The 19,371-nt window shown below is 32.2% G+C and overlaps 1 protein-coding gene across 1 annotated transcript in view; it reads left to right on the plus strand.

The window, feature by feature from the left end:
• nat10 (N-acetyltransferase 10) overlaps nucleotides 1-19,371 on the plus strand; it is a 131,740-nt gene that overhangs the window by 92,901 nt on the left and 19,468 nt on the right. The gene's annotated exons all lie outside the window — the stretch shown is intronic.

Below are 19,371 nucleotides of genomic sequence, written 5' to 3' on the forward strand. Positions count from 1 at the left end.
AGTGTCAAATAATGTTTTAGGAGCTGTTTCTCAACAACCAAAGTGTCAAATAATGGTTAGAAGCTGTTTTTCAACAACCAAAAGTGTCAAATAATGTTTTAGGAGCTGTTTCTCAACAACCAAAAGTGTAAAATAATGTTTTATGAGCTGTTTCTCAACAACCAAAGTGTCAAATAATGGTTAGAAGCTGTTTTTCAACAACCAAAAGTGTCAAATAATGTTTTAGGAGCTGTTTCTCAACAACCCAAAAGTGTAAAATAATGTTTTATGAGCTGTTTCTCAACAACCAAAGTGTCAAATAATGGTTAGAAGCTGTTTTTCAACAACCAAAAGTGTCAAATAATGTTTTAGGAGCTGTTTCTCAATAACCAAAAGTGTAAAATAATGTTTTAGGAGCTGTTTCTCAACAACCAAAGTGTCAAATAATGGTTAGAAGCTGTTTTTCAACAACCAAAAGTGTCAAATAATGTTTTAGGAGCTGTTTCTCAACAACCAAAAGTGTCAAATAATGGTTAGAAGCTGTTTTTCAACAACCAAAAGTGTCAAATAATGGTTAGAAGCTGTTTTTCAACAACCAAAAGTGTCAAATAATGTTTTAGGAGCTGTTTCTCAACAACCAAAGTGTCAAATAATGGTTAGAAGCTGTTTTTTCCCAAAATAATTTGCCAAAATAATTTGCCTCCCAAAATAATTTGCCTCCCAAAATAATTTGCCAAAATAATTTGCCTCCCAAAATAATTTGCCTCCCAAAATAATTTGCCTCCCAAAATAATTTGCCAAAATAATTTGCCTCCCAAAATAATTTGCCAAAATAATTTGCCTCCCAAAATAATTTGCCTGCCAAAATAATTTGCCTCCCAAAATAATTTGCCTCCCAAAATAATTTGCCTCCCAAAATAATTTGCCAAAATAATTTGCCTCCCAAAATAATTTGCCTCCCAAAATAATTTGCCTCCCAAAATAATTTGCCTCCCAAAATAATTTGCCAAAATAATTTGCCTCCCAAAATAATTTGCCTCCCAAAATAATTTGCCTCCCAAAATAATTTGCCAAAATAATTTGCCTCCCAAAATAATTTGCCTCCCAAAATAATTTGCCAAAATAATTTGCCAAAATAATTTGCCTCCCAAAATAATTTGCCTCCCAAAATAATTTGCCAAAATAATTTGCCTCCCAAAATAATTTGCCTCCAAAAAAAATTTGCCTCCCAAAATAATTTGCCTCCCAAAATAATTTGCCTGCCAAAATAATTTGCCAAAATAATTTGCCTCCCAAAATAATTTGGTCAAATAATGGTTAGAAGCTGTTTTTCAACAACCAAAAGTGTCAAATAATGTTTTAGGAGCTGTTTCTCAACAACCAAAAGTGTAAAATAATGTTTTAGGAGCTGTTTCTCAACAACCAAAGTGTCAAATAATGGTTAGAAGCTGTTTTTCAACAACCAAAAGTGTCAAATAATGTTTTTTTTATAATTTGCCAAAATAATTTGCCTCCCAAATTAATTTGCCAAAATAATTTGCCTCCCAAAATAATTTGCCAAAATAATTTGCCTCCCAAAATAATTTGCCTCCCAAAATAATTTGCCAAAATAATTTGCCTCCCAAAATAATTTGCCAAAAATATTTGCCTCCCAAAATAATTTGCCTCCCAAAATAATTTGCCTCCCAAAATAATTTGCCTCCCAAAATAATTTGCCTCCCAAAATAATTTGCCAAAATAATTTGCCTCCCAAAATAATTTGCCAAAATAATTTGCCTCCCAAAATAATTTTCCTCCCAAAATAATTTGCCTCCCAAAATAATTTGCCTCCCAAAGTGTAAAATAATGTTTTAGGAGCTGTTTCTCAACAACCAAAGTGTCAAATAATGGTTAGAAGCTGTTTTTCAACAACCAAAAGTGTCAAATAATGTTTTAGGAGCTGTTTCTCAACAACCAAAAGTGTAAAATAATGTTTTAGGAGCTGTTTCTCAACAACCAAAGTGTCAAATAATGGTTAGAAGCTGTTTTTCAACAACCAAAAGTGTCAAATAATGTTTTAGGAGCTGTTTCTCAACAACCAAAGTGTCAAATAATGGTTAGAAGCTGTTTTTCAACAACCAAAAGTGTCAAATAATGTTTTAGGAGCTGTTTCTCAACAACCAGAAGTGTAAAATAATGTTTTAGGAGCTGTTTCTCAACAACCAAAGTGTCAAATAATGGTTAGAAGCTGTTTTTCAACAACCAAAAGTGTCAAATAATGTTTTAGGAGCTGTTTCTCAATAACCAAAAGTGTAAAATAATGTTTTAGGAGCTGTTTCTCAACAACCAAAGTGTCAAATAATGGTTAGAAGCTGTTTCTCAACAACCAAAAGTGTCAAATAATGTTTTAGGAGATGTTTCTCAACAACCAAAGTGTCAAATAATGGTTAGAAGCTGTTTTTCAACAACCAAAAGTGTCAAATAATGTTTTAGGAGCTGTTTCTCAACAACCAAAGTGTCAAATAATGGTTAGAAGCTGTTTTTCAACAACCAAAAGTGTCAAATAATGTTTTAGGAGCTGTTTCTCAACAACCAAAAGTGTAAAATAATGTTTTAGGAGCTGTTTCTCAACAACCAAAGTGTCAAATAATGGTTAGAAGCTGTTTTTCAACAACCAAAAGTGTCAAATAATGTTTTAGGAGCTGTTTCTCAACAACCAAAAGTGTAAAATAATGTTTTAGGAGCTGTTTCTCAACAACCAAAGTGTCAAATAATGGTTAGAAGCTGTTTTTCAACAACCAAAAGTGTCAAATAATGTTTTAGGAGCTGTTTCTCAACAACCAAAAGTGTAAAATAATGTTTTAGGAGCTGTTTCTCAACAACCAAAGTGTCAAATAATGGTTAGAAGCTGTTTTTCAACAACCAAAAGTGTCAAATAATGTTTTAGGAGCTGTTTCTCAACAACCAAAAGTGTAAAATAATGTTTTAGGAGCTGTTTCTCAACAACCAAAGTGTCAAATAATGGTTAGAAGCTGTTTTTCAACAACCGAAAGTGTCAAATAATGTTTTAGGAGCTGTTTCTCAACAACCAGAAGTGTAAAATAATGTTTTAGGAGCTGTTTCTCAACAACCAAAGTGTCAAATAATGGTTAGAAGCTGTTTTTCAACAACCAAAAGTGTCAAATAATGTTTTAGGAGCTGTTTCTCAACAACCAAAGTGTCAAATAATGGTTAGAAGCTGTTTTTCAACAACCAAAAGTGTCAAATAATGTTTTAGGAGCTGTTTCTCAACAACCAAAAGTGTAAAATAATGTTTTAGGAGCTGTTTCTCAACAACCAAAGTGTCAAATAATGGTTAGAAGCTGTTTTTCAACAACCAAAAGTGTCAAATAATGTTTTTTTTATAATTTGCCAAAATAATTTGCCTCCCAAATTAATTTGCCAAAATAATTTGCCTCCCAAAATAATTTGCCTCCCAAAATAATTTGCCTCCCAAAATAATTTGCCTCCCAAAATAATTTGCCAAAATAATTTGCCTCCCAAAATAATTTGCCTCCCAAAATAATTTGCCTCCCAAAATAATTTGCCAAAATAATTTGCCTCCCAAAATAATTTGCCTCCCAAAATAATTTGCCTCCCAAAATAATTTGCCTCCCAAAATAATTTGCCTCCCAAAATAATTTGCCTCCCAAAATAATTTGCCTCCCAAAATAATTTGCCTCCCAAAATAATTTGCCTCCCAAAATAATTTGCCTCCCAAAATAATTTGCCTCCCAAAGTGTAAAATAATGTTTTAGGAGCTGTTTCTCAACAACCAAAGTGTCAAATAATGGTTAGAAGCTGTTTTTCAACAACCAAAAGTGTCAAATAATGTTTTAGGAGCTGTTTCTCAACAACCAAAAGTGTAAAATAATGTTTTAGGAGCTGTTTCTCAACAACCAAAGTGTCAAATAATGGTTAGAAGCTGTTTTTCAACAACCAAAAGTGTCAAATAATGTTTTAGGAGCTGTTTCTCAACAACCAAAGTGTCAAATAATGGTTAGAAGCTGTTTTTCAACAACCAAAAGTGTCAAATAATGTTTTAGGAGCTGTTTCTCAACAACCAGAAGTGTAAAATAATGTTTTAGGAGCTGTTTCTCAACAACCAAAGTGTCAAATAATGGTTAGAAGCTGTTTTTCAACAACCAAAAGTGTCAAATAATGTTTTAGGAGCTGTTTCTCAATAACCAAAAGTGTAAAATAATGGTTAGAAGCTGTTTTTCAACAACCAAAAGTGTCAAATAATGTTTTAGGAGCTGTTTCTCAACAACCAAAAGTGTAAAATAATGTTTTAGGAGCTGTTTCTCAACAACCAAAGTGTCAAATAATGGTTAGAAGCTGTTTTTCAACAACCAAAAGTGTCAAATAATGTTTTAGGAGCTGTTTCTCAACAACCAAAGTGTCAAATAATGGTTAGAAGCTGTTTTTCAACAACCAAAAGTGTCAAATAATGTTTTTTTTATAATTTGCCAAAATAATTTGCCTCCCAAATTAATTTGCCAAAATAATTTGCCTCCCAAAATAATTTGCCTCCCAAAATAATTTGCCTCCCAAAATAATTTGCCAAAATAATTTGCCTCCCAAAATAATTTGCCTCCCAAAATAATTTGCCTCCCAAAATAATTTGCCAAAATAATTTGCCTCCCAAAATAATTTGCCTCCCAAAATAATTTGCCTCCCAAAATAATTTGCCTCCCAAAATAATTTGCCTCCCAAAATAATTTGCCTCCCAAAATAATTTGCCTCCCAAAATAATTTGCCTCCCAAAATAATTTGCCAAAATAATTTGCCTCCCAAAATAATTTTCCTCCCAAAATAATTTGCCTCCCAAAATAATTTGCCTCCCAAAGTGTAAAATAATGTTTTAGGAGCTGTTTCTCAACAACCAAAGTGTCAAATAATGGTTAGAAGCTGTTTTTCAACAACCAAAAGTGTCAAATAATGTTTTAGGAGCTGTTTCTCAACAACCAAAAGTGTAAAATAATGTTTTAGGAGCTGTTTCTCAACAACCAAAGTGTCAAATAATGGTTAGAAGCTGTTTTTCAACAACCAAAAGTGTCAAATAATGTTTTAGGAGCTGTTTCTCAACAACCAAAGTGTCAAATAATGGTTAGAAGCTGTTTTTCAACAACCAAAAGTGTCAAATAATGTTTTAGGAGCTGTTTCTCAACAACCAGAAGTGTAAAATAATGTTTTAGGAGCTGTTTCTCAACAACCAAAGTGTCAAATAATGGTTAGAAGCTGTTTTTCAACAACCAAAAGTGTCAAATAATGTTTTAGGAGCTGTTTCTCAATAACCAAAAGTGTAAAATAATGTTTTAGGAGCTGTTTCTCAACAACCAAAGTGTCAAATAATGGTTAGAAGCTGTTTCTCAACAACCAAAAGTGTCAAATAATGTTTTAGGAGATGTTTCTCAACAACCAAAGTGTCAAATAATGGTTAGAAGCTGTTTTTCAACAACCAAAAGTGTCAAATAATGTTTTAGGAGCTGTTTCTCAACAACCAAAGTGTCAAATAATGGTTAGAAGCTGTTTTTCAACAACCAAAAGTGTCAAATAATGTTTTAGGAGCTGTTTCTCAACAACCAAAAGTGTAAAATAATGTTTTAGGAGCTGTTTCTCAACAACCAAAGTGTCAAATAATGGTTAGAAGCTGTTTTTCAACAACCAAAAGTGTCAAATAATGTTTTAGGAGCTGTTTCTCAACAACCAAAAGTGTAAAATAATGTTTTAGGAGCTGTTTCTCAACAACCAAAGTGTCAAATAATGGTTAGAAGCTGTTTTTCAACAACCAAAAGTGTCAAATAATGTTTTAGGAGCTGTTTCTCAACAACCAAAAGTGTAAAATAATGTTTTAGGAGCTGTTTCTCAACAACCAAAGTGTCAAATAATGGTTAGAAGCTGTTTTTCAACAACCAAAAGTGTCAAATAATGTTTTAGGAGCTGTTTCTCAACAACCAAAAGTGTAAAATAATGTTTTAGGAGCTGTTTCTCAACAACCAAAGTGTCAAATAATGGTTAGAAGCTGTTTTTCAACAACCGAAAGTGTCAAATAATGTTTTAGGAGCTGTTTCTCAACAACCAGAAGTGTAAAATAATGTTTTAGGAGCTGTTTCTCAACAACCAAAGTGTCAAATAATGGTTAGAAGCTGTTTTTCAACAACCAAAAGTGTCAAATAATGTTTTAGAAGCTGTTTCTCAACAACCAAAGTGTCAAATAATGGTTAGAAGCTGTTTTTCAACAACCAAAAGTGTCAAATAATGTTTTAGGAGCTGTTTCTCAACAACCAAAAGTGTAAAATAATGTTTTATGAGCTGTTTCTCAACAACCAAAGTGTCAAATAATGGTTAGAAGCTGTTTTTCAACAACCAAAAGTGTCAAATAATGTTTTAGGAGCTGTTTCTCAACAACCAAAAGTGTAAAATAATGTTTTATGAGCTGTTTCTCAACAACCAAAGTGTCAAATAATGGTTAGAAGCTGTTTTTCAACAACCAAAAGTGTCAAATAATGTTTTAGGAGCTGTTTCTCAATAACCAAAAGTGTAAAATAATGTTTTAGGAGCTGTTTCTCAACAACCAAAGTGTCAAATAATGGTTAGAAGCTGTTTTTCAACAACCAAAAGTGTCAAATAATGTTTTAGGAGCTGTTTCTCAACAACCAAAAGTGTCAAATAATGTTTTAGGAGCTGTTTCTCAACAACCAAAGTGTCAAATAATGGTTAGAAGCTGTTTTTCAACAACCAAAAGTGTCAAATAATGTTTTAGGAGCTGTTTCTCAACAACCAAAGTGTCAGATAATGGTTAGAAGCTGTTTTTCAACAACCAAAAGTGTCAAATAATGTTTTAGGAGCTGTTTCTCAACAACCAAAAGTGTAAAATAATGTTTTAGGAGCTGTTTCTCAACAACCAAAGTGTCAAATAATGGTTAGAAGCTGTTTTTCAACAACCAAAAGTGTCAAATAATGTTTTTTTTATAATTTGCCAAAATAATTTGCCTCCCAAATTAATTTGCCAAAATAATTTGCCTCCCAAAATAATTTGCCAAAATAATTTGCCTCCCAAAATAATTTGCCTCCCAAAATAATTTGCCAAAATAATTTGCCTCCCAAAATAATTTGCCAAAATAATTTGCCTCCCAAAATAATTTGCCTCCCAAAATAATTTGCCTCCCAAAATAATTTGCCTCCCAAAATAATTTGCCAAAATAATTTGCCTCCCAAAATAATTTGCCTCCCAAAATAATTTGCCAAAATAATTTGCCTCCCAAAATAATTTGCCTGCCAAAATAATTTGCCTCCCAAAATAATTTGCCTCCCAAAATAATTTGCCAAAATAATTTGCCTCCCAAAATAATTTGCCTCCCAAAATAATTTGCCAAAATAATTTGCCTCCCAAAATAATTTGCCAAAATAATTTGCCTCCCAAAATAATTTGCCTCCCAAAATAATTTGCCAAAATAATTTGCCTCCCAAAATAATTTGCCAAAATAATTTGCCTCCCAAAATAATTTGCCAAAATAATTTGCCTCCCAAAATAATTTGCCTCCCAAAATAATTTGCCAAAATAATTTGCCTCCCAAAATAATTTGCCTCCCAAAATAATTTGCCTCCCAAAATAATTTGCCTGCCAAAATAATTTGCCTCCCAAAATAATTTGCCTCCCAAAATAATTTGCCTCCCAAAAAAATTTGCCTCCCAAAATAATTTGCCTCCCAAAATAATTTGCCTCCCAAAATAATTTGCCTCCCAAAATAATTTGCCTCCCAAAATAATTTGCCAAAATAATTTGCCTCCCAAAATAATTTGCCAAAATAATTTGCCTCCCAAAATAATTTGCCTCCCAAAATAATTTGCCAAAATAATTTGCCTCCCAAAATAATTTTCCTCCTAAAATAATTTGCCTCCCAAAATAATTTGCCTCCCAAAGTGTAAAATAATGTTTTAGGAGCTGTTTCTCAACAACCAAAGTGTCAAATAATGGTTAGAAGCTGTTTTTCAACAACCAAAAGTGTCAAATAATGTTTTAGGAGCTGTTTCTCAACAACCAAAAGTGTAAAATAATGTTTTAGGAGCTGTTTCTCAACAACCAAAGTGTCAAATAATGGTTAGAAGCTGTTTTTCAACAACCAAAAGTGTCAAATAATGTTTTAGGAGCTGTTTCTCAACAACCAAAAGTGTAAAATAATGTTTTATGAGCTGTTTCTCAACAACCAAAGTGTCAAATAATGGTTAGAAGCTGTTTTTCAACAACCAAAAGTGTCAAATAATGTTTTAGGAGCTGTTTCTCAACAACCAGAAGTGTAAAATAATGTTTTAGGAGCTGTTTCTCAACAACCAAAGTGTCAAATAATGGTTAGAAGCTGTTTTTCAACAACCAAAAGTGTCAAATAATGTTTTAGGAGCTGTTTCTCAACAACCAAAAGTGTAAAATAATGTTTTAGGAGCTGTTTCTCAACAACCAAAGTGTCAAATAATGGTTAGAAGCTGTTTTTCAACAACCAAAAGTGTCAAATAATGTTTTAGGAGCTGTTTCTCAACAACCAAAAGTGTAAAATAATGTTTTAGGAGCTGTTTCTCAACAACCAAAAGTGTAAAATAATGTTTTAGGAGCTGTTTCTCAACAACCAAAGTGTCAAATAATGGTTAGAAGCTGTTTTTCAACAACCAAAAGTGTCAAATAATGTTTTAGGAGCTGTTTCTCAACAACCAAAAGTGTAAAATAATGTTTTAGGAGCTGTTTCTCAACAACCAAAGTGTCAAATAATGGTTAGAAGCTGTTTTTCAACAACCAAAAGTGTCAAATAATGTTTTAGGAGCTGTTTCTCAACAACCAAAGTGTCAAATAATGGTTAGAAGCTGTTTTTCAACAACCAAAAGTGTCAAATAATGTTTTAGGAGCTGTTTCTCAACAACCAGAAGTGTAAAATAATGTTTTAGGAGCTGTTTCTCAACAACCAAAGTGTCAAATAATGGTTAGAAGCTGTTTTTCAACAACCAAAAGTGTCAAATAATGTTTTAGGAGCTGTTTCTCAATAACCAAAAGTGTAAAATAATGTTTTAGGAGCTGTTTCTCAACAACCAAAGTGTCAAATAATGGTTAGAAGCTGTTTCTCAACAACCAAAAGTGTCAAATAATGTTTTAGGAGATGTTTCTCAACAACCAAAGTGTCAAATAATGGTTAGAAGCTGTTTTTCAACAACCAAAAGTGTCAAATAATGTTTTAGGAGCTGTTTCTCAACAACCAAAGTGTCAAATAATGGTTAGAAGCTGTTTTTCAACAACCAAAAGTGTCAAATAATGTTTTAGGAGCTGTTTCTCAACAACCAAAAGTGTAAAATAATGTTTTAGGAGCTGTTTCTCAACAACCAAAGTGTCAAATAATGGTTAGAAGCTGTTTTTCAACAACCAAAAGTGTCAAATAATGTTTTAGGAGCTGTTTCTCAACAACCAAAAGTGTAAAATAATGTTTTAGGAGCTGTTTCTCAACAACCAAAGTGTCAAATAATGGTTAGAAGCTGTTTCTCAACAACCAAAAGTGTCAAATAATGTTTTAGGAGATGTTTCTCAACAACCAAAGTGTCAAATAATGGTTAGAAGCTGTTTTTCAACAACCAAAAGTGTCAAATAATGTTTTAGGAGCTGTTTCTCAACAACCAAAGTGTCAAATAATGGTTAGAAGCTGTTTTTCAACAACCAAAAGTGTCAAATAATGTTTTAGGAGCTGTTTCTCAACAACCAAAAGTGTAAAATAATGTTTTAGGAGCTGTTTCTCAACAACCAAAGTGTCAAATAATGGTTAGAAGCTGTTTTTCAACAACCAAAAGTGTCAAATAATGTTTTAGGAGCTGTTTCTCAACAACCAAAAGTGTAAAATAATGTTTTAGGAGCTGTTTCTCAACAACCAAAGTGTCAAATAATGGTTAGAAGCTGTTTTTCAACAACCAAAAGTGTCAAATAATGTTTTAGGAGCTGTTTCTCAACAACCAAAAGTGTAAAATAATGTTTTAGGAGCTGTTTCTCAACAACCAAAGTGTCAAATAATGGTTAGAAGCTGTTTTTCAACAACCAAAAGTGTCAAATAATGTTTTAGGAGCTGTTTCTCAACAACCAAAAGTGTAAAATAATGTTTTAGGAGCTGTTTCTCAACAACCAAAGTGTCAAATAATGGTTAGAAGCTGTTTTTCAACAACCGAAAGTGTCAAATAATGTTTTAGGAGCTGTTTCTCAACAACCAGAAGTGTAAAATAATGTTTTAGGAGCTGTTTCTCAACAACCAAAGTGTCAAATAATGGTTAGAAGCTGTTTTTCAACAACCAAAAGTGTCAAATAATGTTTTAGAAGCTGTTTCTCAACAACCAAAGTGTCAAATAATGGTTAGAAGCTGTTTTTCAACAACCAAAAGTGTCAAATAATGTTTTAGGAGCTGTTTCTCAACAACCAAAAGTGTAAAATAATGTTTTATGAGCTGTTTCTCAACAACCAAAGTGTCAAATAATGGTTAGAAGCTGTTTTTCAACAACCAAAAGTGTCAAATAATGTTTTAGGAGCTGTTTCTCAACAACCAAAAGTGTAAAATAATGTTTTATGAGCTGTTTCTCAACAACCAAAGTGTCAAATAATGGTTAGAAGCTGTTTTTCAACAACCAAAAGTGTCAAATAATGTTTTAGGAGCTGTTTCTCAATAACCAAAAGTGTAAAATAATGTTTTAGGAGCTGTTTCTCAACAACCAAAGTGTCAAATAATGGTTAGAAGCTGTTTTTCAACAACCAAAAGTGTCAAATAATGTTTTAGGAGCTGTTTCTCAACAACCAAAAGTGTCAAATAATGTTTTAGGAGCTGTTTCTCAACAACCAAAGTGTCAAATAATGGTTAGAAGCTGTTTTTCAACAACCAAAAGTGTCAAATAATGTTTTAGGAGCTGTTTCTCAACAACCAAAGTGTCAGATAATGGTTAGAAGCTGTTTTTCAACAACCAAAAGTGTCAAATAATGTTTTAGGAGCTGTTTCTCAACAACCAAAAGTGTAAAATAATGTTTTAGGAGCTGTTTCTCAACAACCAAAGTGTCAAATAATGGTTAGAAGCTGTTTTTCAACAACCAAAAGTGTCAAATAATGTTTTTTTTATAATTTGCCAAAATAATTTGCCTCCCAAATTAATTTGCCAAAATAATTTGCCTCCCAAAATAATTTGCCAAAATAATTTGCCTCCCAAAATAATTTGCCAAAATAATTTGCCTCCCAAAATAATTTGCCAAAATAATTTGCCTCCCAAAATAATTTGCCTCCCAAAATAATTTGCCTCCCAAAATAATTTGCCTCCCAAAATAATTTGCCAAAATAATTTGCCTCCCAAAATAATTTGCCTCCCAAAATAATTTGCCAAAATAATTTGCCTCCCAAAATAATTTGCCTGCCAAAATAATTTGCCTCCCAAAATAATTTGCCTCCCAAAATAATTTGCCTCCCAAAATAATTTGCCAAAATAATTTGCCTCCCAAAATAATTTGCCAAAATAATTTGCCAAAATAATTTGCCTCCCAAAATAATTTGCCAAAATAATTTGCCTCCCAAAATAATTTGCCTCCCAAAATAATTTGCCAAAATAATTTGCCTCCCAAAATAATTTGCCAAAATAATTTGCCTCCCAAAATAATTTGCCAAAATAATTTGCCTCCCAAAATAATTTGCCTCCCAAAATAATTTGCCAAAATAATTTGCCTCCCAAAATAATTTGCCTCCCAAAATAATTTGCCTCCCAAAATAATTTGCCTGCCAAAATAATTTGCCTCCCAAAATAATTTGCCTCCCAAAATAATTTGCCTCCCAAAAAAATTTGCCTCCCAAAATAATTTGCCTCCCAAAATAATTTGCCTCCCAAAATAATTTGCCTCCCAAAATAATTTGCCAAAATAATTTGCCTCCCAAAATAATTTGCCAAAATAATTTGCCTCCCAAAATAATTTGCCTCCCAAAATAATTTGCCAAAATAATTTGCCTCCCAAAATAATTTGCCAAAATAATTTGCCTCCCAAAATAATTTGCCAAAATAATTTGCCTCCCAAAATAATTTGCCTCCCAAAATAATTTGCCAAAATAATTTGCCTCCCAAAATAATTTTCCTCCTAAAATAATTTGCCTCCCAAAATAATTTGCCTCCCAAAGTGTAAAATAATGTTTTAGGAGCTGTTTCTCAACAACCAAAGTGTCAAATAATGGTTAGAAGCTGTTTTTCAACAACCAAAAGTGTCAAATAATGTTTTAGGAGCTGTTTCTCAACAACCAAAAGTGTAAAATAATGTTTTAGGAGCTGTTTCTCAACAACCAAAGTGTCAAATAATGGTTAGAAGCTGTTTTTCAACAACCAAAAGTGTCAAATAATGTTTTAGGAGCTGTTTCTCAACAACCAAAAGTGTAAAATAATGTTTTATGAGCTGTTTCTCAACAACCAAAGTGTCAAATAATGGTTAGAAGCTGTTTTTCAACAACCAAAAGTGTCAAATAATGTTTTAGGAGCTGTTTCTCAACAACCAGAAGTGTAAAATAATGTTTTAGGAGCTGTTTCTCAACAACCAAAGTGTCAAATAATGGTTAGAAGCTGTTTTTCAACAACCAAAAGTGTCAAATAATGTTTTAGGAGCTGTTTCTCAACAACCAAAAGTGTAAAATAATGTTTTAGGAGCTGTTTCTCAACAACCAAAGTGTCAAATAATGGTTAGAAGCTGTTTTTCAACAACCAAAAGTGTCAAATAATGTTTTAGGAGCTGTTTCTCAACAACCAAAAGTGTAAAATAATGTTTTAGGAGCTGTTTCTCAACAACCAAAAGTGTAAAATAATGTTTTAGGAGCTGTTTCTCAACAACCAAAGTGTCAAATAATGGTTAGAAGCTGTTTTTCAACAACCAAAAGTGTAAAATAATGTTTTAGGAGCTGTTTCTCAACAACCAAAAGTGTAAAATAATGTTTTAGGAGCTGTTTCTCAACAACCAAAGTGTCAAATAATGGTTAGAAGCTGTTTTTCAACAACCAAAAGTGTCAAATAATGTTTTAGGAGCTGTTTCTCAACAACCAAAGTGTCAAATAATGGTTAGAAGCTGTTTTTCAACAACCAAAAGTGTCAAATAATGTTTTAGGAGCTGTTTCTCAACAACCAGAAGTGTAAAATAATGTTTTAGGAGCTGTTTCTCAACAACCAAAGTGTCAAATAATGGTTAGAAGCTGTTTTTCAACAACCAAAAGTGTCAAATAATGTTTTAGGAGCTGTTTCTCAATAACCAAAAGTGTAAAATAATGTTTTAGGAGCTGTTTCTCAACAACCAAAGTGTCAAATAATGGTTAGAAGCTGTTTCTCAACAACCAAAAGTGTCAAATAATGTTTTAGGAGATGTTTCTCAACAACCAAAGTGTCAAATAATGGTTAGAAGCTGTTTTTCAACAACCAAAAGTGTCAAATAATGTTTTAGGAGCTGTTTCTCAACAACCAAAGTGTCAAATAATGGTTAGAAGCTGTTTTTCAACAACCAAAAGTGTCAAATAATGTTTTAGGAGCTGTTTCTCAACAACCAAAAGTGTAAAATAATGTTTTAGGAGCTGTTTCTCAACAACCAAAGTGTCAAATAATGGTTAGAAGCTGTTTTTCAACAACCAAAAGTGTCAAATAATGTTTTAGGAGCTGTTTCTCAACAACCAAAAGTGTAAAATAATGTTTTAGGAGCTGTTTCTCAACAACCAAAGTGTCAAATAATGGTTAGAAGCTGTTTTTCAACAACCAAAAGTGTCAAATAATGTTTTAGGAGCTGTTTCTCAACAACCAAAAGTGTAAAATAATGTTTTAGGAGCTGTTTCTCAACAACCAAAGTGTCAAATAATGGTTAGAAGCTGTTTTTCAACAACCAAAAGTGTCAAATAATGTTTTAGGAGCTGTTTCTCAACAACCAAAAGTGTAAAATAATGTTTTAGGAGCTGTTTCTCAACAACCAAAGTGTCAAATAATGGTTAGAAGCTGTTTTTCAACAACCGAAAGTGTCAAATAATGTTTTAGGAGCTGTTTCTCAACAACCAGAAGTGTAAAATAATGTTTTAGGAGCTGTTTCTCAACAACCAAAGTGTCAAATAATGGTTAGAAGCTGTTTTTCAACAACCAAAAGTGTCAAATAATGTTTTAGAAGCTGTTTCTCAACAACCAAAGTGTCAAATAATGGTTAGAAGCTGTTTTTCAACAACCAAAAGTGTCAAATAATGTTTTAGGAGCTGTTTCTCAACAACCAAAAGTGTAAAATAATGTTTTATGAGCTGTTTCTCAACAACCAAAGTGTCAAATAATGGTTAGAAGCTGTTTTTCAACAACCAAAAGTGTCAAATAATGTTTTAGGAGCTGTTTCTCAACAACCAAAAGTGTAAAATAATGTTTTATGAGCTGTTTCTCAACAACCAAAGTGTCAAATAATGGTTAGAAGCTGTTTTTCAACAACCAAAAGTGTCAAATAATGTTTTAGGAGCTGTTTCTCAATAACCAAAAGTGTAAAATAATGTTTTAGGAGCTGTTTCTCAACAACCAAAGTGTCAAATAATGGTTAGAAGCTGTTTTTCAACAACCAAAAGTGTCAAATAATGTTTTAGGAGCTGTTTCTCAACAACCAAAAGTGTCAAATAATGTTTTAGGAGCTGTTTCTCAACAACCAAAGTGTCAAATAATGGTTAGAAGCTGTTTTTCAACAACCAAAAGTGTCAAATAATGTTTTAGGAGCTGTTTCTCAACAACCAAAGTGTCAAATAATGGTTAGAAGCTGTTTTTCAACAACCAAAAGTGTCAAATAATGTTTTAGGAGCTGTTTCTCAACAACCAAAAGTGTAAAATAATGTTTTAGGAGCTGTTTCTCAACAACCAAAGTGTCAAATAATGGTTAGAAGCTGTTTTTCAACAACCAAAAGTGTCAAATAATGTTTTTTTTATAATTTGCCAAAATAATTTGCCTCCCAAATTAATTTGCCTCCCAAAATAATTTGCCAAAATAATTTGCCTCCCAAAATAATTTGCCTCCCAAAATAATTTGCCAAAATAATTTGCCAAAATAATTTGCCTCCCAAAATAATTTGCCTCCCAAAATAATTTGCCAAAATAATTTGCCTCCCAAAATAATTTGCCAAAATAATTTGCCTCCCAAAATAATTTGCCTGCCAAAATAATTTGCCTCCCAAAATAATTTGCCTCCCAAAATAATTTGCCTCCCAAAATAATTTGCCAAAATAATTTGCCTCCCAAAATAATTTGCCTCCCAAAATAATTTGCCAAAATAATTTGCCTCCCAAAATAATTTGCCAAAATAATTTGCCTCCCAAAATAATTTGCCTCCCAAAATAATTTGCCAAAATAATTTGCCTCCCAAAATAATTTGCCAAAATAATTTGCCTCCCAAAATAATTTGCCAAAATAATTTGCCTCCCAAAATAATTTGCCTCCCAAAATAATTTGCCAAAATAATTTGCCTCCCAAAATAATTTGCCTCCCAAAATAATTTGCCTGCCAAAATAATTTGCCTCCCAAAATAATTTGCCTCCCAAAATAATTTGCCTCCCAAAATAATTTGCCTCCCAAAAAAATTTGCCTCCCAAAATAATTTGCCTCCCAAAATAATTTGCCAAAATAATTTGCCTCCCAAAATAATTTGCCTCCCAAAATAATTTGCCAAAATAATTTGCCTCCCAAAATAATTTGCCAAAATAATTTGCCAAAATAATTTGCCTCCCAAAATAATTTGCCAAAATAATTTGCCTCCCAAAATAATTTGCCAAAATAATTTGCCTCCCAAAATAATTTGCCTCCCAAAATAATTTGCCTCCCAAAATAATTTGCCAAAATAATTTGCCTCCCAAAATAATTTTCCTCCTAAAATAATTTGCCTCCCAAAATAATTTGCCTCCCAAAGTGTAAAATAATGTTTTAGGAGCTGTTTCTCAACAACCAAAGTGTCAAATAATGGTTAGAAGCTGTTTTTCAACAACCAAAAGTGTCAAATAATGTTTTAGGAGCTGTTTCTCAACAACCAAAAGTGTAAAATAATGTTTTAGGAGCTGTTTCTCAACAACCAAAGTGTCAAATAATGGTTAGAAGCTGTTTTTCAACAACCAAAAGTGTCAAATAATGTTTTAGGAGCTGTTTCTCAACAACCAAAAGTGTAAAATAATGTTTTATGAGCTGTTTCTCAACAACCAAAGTGTCAAATAATGGTTAGAAGCTGTTTTTCAACAACCAAAAGTGTCAAATAATGTTTTAGGAGCTGTTTCTCAACAACCAAAAGTGTAAAATAATGTTTTAGGAGCTGTTTCTCAACAACCAAAGTGTCAAATAATGGTTAGAAGCTGTTTTTCAACAACCAAAAGTGTCAAATAATGTTTTAGGAGCTGTTTCTCAACAACCAAAGTGTCAAATAATGGTTAGAAGCTGTTTTTCAACAACCAAAAGTGTCAAATAATGTTTTAGGAGCTGTTTCTCAACAACCAGAAGTGTAAAATAATGTTTTAGGAGCTGTTTCTCAACAACCAAAGTGTCAAATAATGGTTAGAAGCTGTTTTTCAACAACCAAAAGTGTCAAATAATGTTTTAGGAGCTGTTTCTCAATAACCAAAAGTGTAAAATAATGTTTTAGGAGCTGTTTCTCAACAACCAAAGTGTCAAATAATGGTTAGAAGCTGTTTCTCAACAACCAAAAGTGTCAAATAATGTTTTAGGAGATGTTTCTCAACAACCAAAGTGTCAAATAATGGTTAGAAGCTGTTTTTCAACAACCAAAAGTGTCAAATAATGTTTTAGGAGCTGTTTCTCAACAACCAAAGTGTCAAATAATGGTTAGAAGCTGTTTTTCAACAACCAAAAGTGTCAAATAATGTTTTAGGAGCTGTTTCTCAACAACCAAAAGTGTAAAATAATGTTTTAGGAGCTGTTTCTCAACAACCAAAGTGTCAAATAATGGTTAGAAGCTGTTTTTCAACAACCAAAAGTGTCAAATAATGTTTTAGGAGCTGTTTCTCAACAACCAAAAGTGTAAAATAATGTTTTAGGAGCTGTTTCTCAACAACCAAAGTGTCAAATAATGGTTAGAAGCTGTTTTTCAACAACCAAAAGTGTCAAATAATGTTTTAGGAGCTGTTTCTCAACAACCAAAAGTGTAAAATAATGTTTTAGGAGCTGTTTCTCAACAACCAAAGTGTCAAATAATGGTTAGAAGCTGTTTTTCAACAACCAAAAGTGTCAAATAATGTTTTAGGAGCTGTTTCTCAACAACCAAAAGTGTAAAATAATGTTTTAGGAGCTGTTTCTCAACAACCAAAGTGTCAAATAATGGTTAGAAGCTGTTTTTCAACAACCGAAAGTGTCAAATAATGTTTTAGGAGCTGTTTCTCAACAACCAGAAGTGTAAAATAATGTTTTAGGAGCTGTTTCTCAACAACCAAAGTGTCAAATAATGGTTAGAAGCTGTTTTTCAACAACCAAAAGTGTCAAATAATGTTTTAGAAGCTGTTTCTCAACAACCAAAGTGTCAAATAATGGTTAGAAGCTGTTTTTCAACAACCAAAAGTGTCAAATAATGTTTTAGGAGCTGTTTCTCAACAACCAAAAGTGTAAAATAATGTTTTATGAGCTGTTTCTCAACAACCAAAGTGTCAAATAATGGTTAGAAGCTGTTTTTCAACAACCAAAAGTGTCAAATAATGTTTTAGGAGCTGTTTCTCAACAACCAAAAGTGTAAAATAATGTTTTATGAGCTGTTTCTCAACAACCAAAGTGTCAAATAATGGTTAGAAGCTGTTTTTCAACAACCAAAAGTGTCAAATAATGTTTTAGGAGCTGTTTCTCAATAACCAAAAGTGTAAAATAATGTTTTAGGAGCTGTTTCTCAACAACCAAAGTGTCAAATAATGGTTAGAAGCTGTTTTTCAACAACCAAAAGTGTCAAATAATGTTTTAGGAGCTGTTTCTCAACAACCAAAAGTGTCAAATAATGTTTTAGGAGCTGTTTCTCAACAACCAAAGTGTCAAATAATGGTTAGAAGCTGTTTTTCAACAACCAAAAGTGTCAAATAATGTTTTAGGAGCTGTTTCTCAACAACCAAAGTGTCAAATAATGGTTAGAAGCTGTTTTTCAACAACCAAAAGTGTCAAATAATGTTTTAGGAGCTGTTTCTCAACAACCAAAAGTGTAAAATAATGTTTTAGGAGCTGTTTCTCAACAACCAAAGTGTCAAATAATGGTTAGAAGCTGTTTTTCAACAACCAAAAGTGTCAAATAATGTTTTTTTTATAATTTGCCAAAATAATTTGCCTCCCAAATTAATTTGCCAAAATAATTTGCCTCCCAAAATAATTTGCCAAAATAATTTGCCTCCCAAAATAATTTGCCTCCCAAAATAATTTGCCAAAATAATTTGCCTCCCAAAATAATTTGCCAAAATAATTTGCCTCCCAAAATAATTTGCCTCCCAAAATAATTTGCCTCCCAAAATAATTTGCCTCCCAAAATAATTTGCCAAAATAATTTGCCTCCCAAAATAATTTGCCTCCCAAAATAATTTGCCAAAATAATTTGCCTCCCAAAATAATTTGCCTGCCAAAATAATTTGCCTCCCAAAATAATTTGCCTCCCAAAATAATTTGCCTCCCAAAATAATTTGCCTCCCAAAATAATTTGCCAAAATAATTTGCCTCCCAAAATAATTTGCCAAAATAATTTGCCTCCCAAAATAATTTGCCTCCCAAAATAATTTGCCAAAATAATTTGCCTCCCAAAATAATTTGCCAAAATAATTTGCCTCCCAAAATAATTTGCCAAAATAATTTGCCTCCCAAAATAATTTGCCTCCCAAAATAATTTGCCAAAATAATTTGCCTCCCAAAATAATTTGCCTCCCAAAATAATTTGCCTCCCAAAATAATTTGCCTGCCAAAATAATTTGCCTCCCAAAATAATTTGCCTCCCAAAATAATTTGCCTCCCAAAATAATTTGCCTCCCAAAAAAATTTGCCTCCCAAAATAATTTGCCTCCCAAAATAATTTGCCTCCCAAAATAATTTGCCTCCCAAAATAATTTGCCAAAATAATTTGCCTCCCAAAATAATTTGCCAAAATAATTTGCCAAAATAATTTGCCTCCCAAAATAATTTGCCTCCCAAAATAATTTGCCAAAATAATTTGCCTCCCAAAATAATTTGCCAAAATAATTTGCCTCCCAAAATAATTTGCCAAAATAATTTGCCTCCCAAAATAATTTGCCTCCCAAAATAATTTGCCAAAATAATTTGCCTCCCAAAATAATTTTCCTCCTAAAATAATTTGCCTCCCAAAATAATTTGCCTCCCAAAGTGTAAAATAATGTTTTA

This window comes from Protomyctophum bolini (assembly GCF_963924005.1).
Source record: "Protomyctophum bolini genome assembly, chromosome: 4".
Lineage (NCBI taxonomy): Eukaryota > Metazoa > Chordata > Actinopteri > Myctophiformes > Myctophidae > Protomyctophum > Protomyctophum bolini.